We start from the raw sequence: 5,090 nt of genomic DNA on the forward strand, positions 1-5,090 counted from the left end.
TGGCTCAAGTGGTAGAGTGTTGACCTTAATAAAAATAAATAAAATAAATAAATAAATAAGAAATTGTGTTCAGCTGATTTGGGAAGCCCAAATATCAGAAGAAATTAATCATTAATTGTATGTTATTCTCTATACATTATTTTGGAGTGTTTATAAAGGAACCTTTTAAGAATTAGGCTCCATGTATTGAGCAATATGCTTGTATGATCTGTTTTGTGGGATGTAGGAGCAAGAAAAGGGTGTTTAAATGCCAGCTCAGGCAAAGTTAGCATGAAACCCAATCAAACAAAAACAGATTTAAAGAGCAAAAGACATAGGGATGTCACTCCATTGGTACGATCCATGCGTAGGCTCTGATTTCATTTCCCAGAACTGCAGAACCAAAACAAAACCCCAAATCTTTCAGTTGGAAGTTTATATAAGTTAATTAGAGAGTAAAGGATGTAATTACTTTAGTTTATGAAAGTTTTCTTTAAGAGAACACTGAGCCTATGATTCAGTGCATAGTGTTTAGAAAGTAATTTCATACTTTAATTAATAGACAAGTCAAATGCTTTAATGGATGCTTCTTACAAGTGAATATAAATTCATCATCATGAAAGAATGATAGATTTCTGACAATGCTATGACAGTGAAATTAATGTGCACAAAGTGCTAGTATTAGTGACAAACACTGAAAAAGACTTGCATGAAGCTGAATTAAAAGTGATGTTAAAATAATTTTTAATCTTATACAAAATTCACTTGACCAAGCAAAAGTATTACTTATAGTTAATATAAACATATAATTTCACCCTGGACTATTATGGGTACCCCATGTATTTTGACTAAGCTAACATTCACAAGAACTATTTTTCCTTTGTGTGATTTGTTTGGAAAATCATTGCTTCTCCGGTCATAGTTCACATTCCTAAATTATTTTCTTACAACAAATTGAATGAACCTAAATTGTGCTCATAACGTCCTTGAGTGCTCTTCACAGTAGTGAAGCTAGTATACTACACAATGTCAGCATTCTGTATTCAATTTACAGTTGCTCCCAGGCAAAGATACTTTGAATTAACTCAGTATTATATTTATTTTTAAGATGAGTACATTGATGAGAATGTGAAAAATCAAGGCATACATCCCATTCTTCAAAAATGCATGGGGGTAGTAAGTGCCATCTAAAGAAGTTACATTAGGTAAATATAATTTATTCCAAAATAAATCTTTTCCAAGAGTGTAAGAACTTTACTTATCTTGTGGGAATCTCCTGTGTTGTGTAAGATAAATGGGTCAAAACTGACAAAAATTTGACTGGAAGACAACACTGAGCATGACTTTTTTTTTTTTTTTTTTTTTTTTTGCCAGTCCTGGGACTTGAAGTCAGGGCCTGAGCGCTGTCCTTGGGTTTTTCTCAAGGGTAGAGCTCTACCACTGGAGCCACAGCACCACTTCCAGGTTTTTCTATATATGTTGTACGGAGGAATGGAAACCAGGTCTTCATGCCTGTCAGGCAAGCATCCTACCACTAGACCAATCTCCCTGCCCCTGAATCATGACTTTTGCTGGCCATTATTTGTAAATTCCGGAATATTTTAGACTTGAATATAAAAAGAGCATTCTCTTAAAATGAAATAGACTTTTGCTTTTAACTTTGGTTTGTTTATCAGACTTAAAAAATAATACCAAATTCTGCTTTCCACTCTTGTATTTCTTTTCCTAAAATAACCATGAATAAAAATATTTGCAGCAGAATTTTCCAGAATGCTTGGAGAGAGTTTGAAGGAGCAGCAGCTGCCCTAGATAAGCATAGGTACTAGCTCCTTCCTGCTTCCTCACCAGCCCCAGTCACCTCATCGGCTATAAAATGATGAAAGAAACTATTTACTATGATGTTTTGGTAGTCAAACCCATTGACACCCATAAAGGATTGAAAAAGCCTTACAAGAAACTGGCCTTGAAGTGCCACCCTGGTAAGAATCCAAATGAGGGAGAAAAGTTTAAACAGATTTCCCAAGCTTATGAGGTTCTCTCTGATGCCAAGAAAAGAGAAATAGATGACAAATGAATACAATAGGCAGTTAAGGAGGGTGGAGCAGGTGGTGGTTTTGGCTCTCCCATGGAAATCATTGGCATGTATTTTTTGGAGGAGGGGGGAGGATGCAGAAAAAAAGGCGAGGTAAAAATTTTGTGCATCAGCTCTCAGTTACTTTAGAACATTTATATCAGGATGTAATAAGGAAACTAGCTCTGAAAAAGAATTTGTGACAAATGTGAAGGCCGTGGTGGTACAAAAAAAAAAAGACATAAAAGAAAAGAAGGCAATGGAGTGCTGTCTCAACTGCCGAGGTACTGGGATGCAAATAAGAATTCATCAGATAGGGCCTGGCTTGGTGGCTCACATCTGTAATCCTAGCTATTCTGGAGGCTGAGATGTGAGGATCAAGGTTCAAAGCCAGCCCTGGCACAAAATGACCTGAGACTCTTATCTCCAATTAACGTCTAGAAGAAGGAAGTGGAGCTTGGCTCAAGGGTAGGGTGGTAGCCTTGAGCTAAAGAGCTCAGGGACAACATCCAGGTCGAGTTCAAGCCACACACACACAAAAGACTTCATCCAATAGGACCTGGAATGGTTCCGCAAATTCAGTCTGTGTGCATGGAGTGCCTGGGCCATAGAAAAAGGATCAGTCCTAAAGATAAAAGCTGCAATGCAAGGAAGCTAGTGTGAGAGCAGAAGATTCGGGAAGTTCGCATAGACAAAGGCATGCAAGATGGCCAGAACATTCGACTGTGAAGGAGACCAAAAACCAGCATTAGAGCCCAGAAATATCATTGCATTAGATCAAAAGGATCATGCTGTTTTTATATGACAAGTAGAAGACCTTTTCATATCTATATACATACAACTGGTGGAAGCATTGTGTGGCTTCCAAAAGCCAATCTCCACTCTTCACAACAGAACCAGCCATCATTTCTTATCCGATTGAGGTTGTTAAACATGGAAATATCAAGTGTGTGCTAATTGAAGACATGCCAACTTACCCTATGTTAAGGAGTGCATGATCATTGAGTTTATAAAGTTTCCCGAAAATGGCTTCCTCTCTCCTAGACTCACTTTGGAAAAACTCGTTTCTGAGAGGAAGTGGAAGAGACTGATGAAATGGATCAGCAACACTGGTGGACTTTGATCAAAACCAGGACAAGTGGCACCATTATAATGGAGAAGCTTATGAGAATGATGAAAATCACCCTAGAGTGCTGTTCAGTGTCAGATCTCATAATGGGGCCAGTGCATAGCACCACTACTGGCATTTTAAATGCAGCAGTGAATAAGTGAAGGACTGTTACCACAAGCTCACTACTTGCTATTGTTTATTGTTGTTGTTGTACTATTCAACTTTAGTAGTTTTAAAGTTAATGAAGAATAAGCATAAATATAAAAGCTCAAAAATTATTTGCAATATGATATGGCTTTAAACATGACATAGACTATGCATATATGAATATGAATGTGAAAGTGCATATAAGAGATTTAGTCTCATTTGAAACATATGTAAAAAATTAAGTCTTATGAACTTAGATTATCTCTTTCATTAGGACGTATCTTCTCCTAAGCATGGAGTAGCTATGTGTGTAACTTTCTTTTTCAGTGCTCTAAATCTTATTTCACTTTGTCCTTAAAGAGACTCTATTTTAATTGTGTTATTGTGGAAGTTTTAAAAAATATTCACTGAGAAAGAATGAAATATTCAATAAGAATGTACCCATCATAATGCTTTAGTAAGAGATGGTTATTTGATAATTTAGCTAAAGAATGAAAAAAGACACCTATTAATTCCTAATAATCATAAGGTTTTTTCATACATAGCCATTTTTATACCATGAGTAGCACTTATCTTCTCAGATCTTACAAAGGGGTTAATACTATGCTCTGTTCCTAATGGAGAAAATGAATGTAGTAAGGAGAAGAGAAGCACTACTTGCTGTGTGAGGCCACACTGCACTGTGAAGAATGGGGATGTGGTACTAGGCCTTCTAATTTCAGGTATCATTGTCTTTTTAAATCACCAAACATTCAGATAGTTACATTAAATAAAGATAGAGTTGATAACAGTCATCAGTAGGGATGTTTGGAGTCTCAGAAAGTGTGAGCAAGATGCTTGTCGTTCTGGATCTCTTCTCATTGGAAAGAAATAGTGTGCAGAGTAGACAAGACTGCTCTTATAATATTATAGAAAATATTCTTGAGAAAGTACTGGGATAGATGGCTGTTTTATGAGACTGTCAGGAGGCAAATTGATATGAGCAGGTAATCTCAGAATGATTTGCATCTTAATCATGTCTGGTTTGTAAGTTATGCTATGTATTGATAAAATGTATATGTGGTTAACAGTGGTAAATGCTGATGAGTCAGAATTCAATATTTAGTGATTGGTTTAGGCATTAACTCTCTGTGTGTGTGTGTGTGTGTGTGTGTGTGTGTGTGAGCGTGAGTGCCTGGAGCTCAGACACAGGGCATGGATACTGTACTTGTGCTTTTGCACTTAGTGCTAACACTCTATCACTTCAGCACAGCTAAATGTCTGTTTTTTTGTGTGTGGTTAATTGGAGATAATCTCACGGTGCCCTGGCTGGCTTTGAACCATGATTTGCAGGTCTCAGCCTCTTGTGTGGCTAGGATTATAGGCATAAGCTACCAGCACCAGACAGTTATGCTTATTTTTTATTTATTGTAAACATAATGTACAGAGGAGTTATGGTTACATAAGTCAAATGAAGAGTGTACTCCTTTTTGAACAATGTCACCCTTTCTCTCACTCTGTCCCCTGGTTTTCCCTACCCTCCCATATACTAGTGGTCTAGTTCATTCTCAACATAGTGTTTAGTGAGCACCACTGCTGCACTGATTCACACGTTGTCCCATCAGTTCTGTGCTTCCCCTTATCCTTAAGTAATCACTTTCTATAAAGTCTTAAGACTGAAAATAACATAGCAATGGTATTTAATAGGTCAGGGCTTAAGTGGTGTGTGGAAAAATTCCTTTCATATTCCACATACTCAGAATCATTTCTTCCCCTCTTTTTTCATGAAGTTTAAAGTTCAGA

The 5,090-nt window shown here is 36.9% G+C and overlaps 1 pseudogene; it reads left to right on the forward strand.

Annotated features, from left to right (window-relative positions):
• Positions 1 to 1,715: 1,715 nt before the first annotated feature.
• LOC150055708 (dnaJ homolog subfamily A member 1 pseudogene) lies at positions 1,716 to 3,282 on the forward strand (annotated as a pseudogene).
• The last annotated feature ends 1,808 nt before the right edge of the window (positions 3,283 to 5,090 follow it).

The sequence above is a fragment of the Megascapheus bottae genome, chromosome 13, assembly GCF_031878675.1.
Source record: "Megascapheus bottae isolate mThoBot1 chromosome 13, mThoBot2.hap1, whole genome shotgun sequence".
NCBI lineage: Eukaryota > Metazoa > Chordata > Mammalia > Rodentia > Geomyidae > Megascapheus > Megascapheus bottae.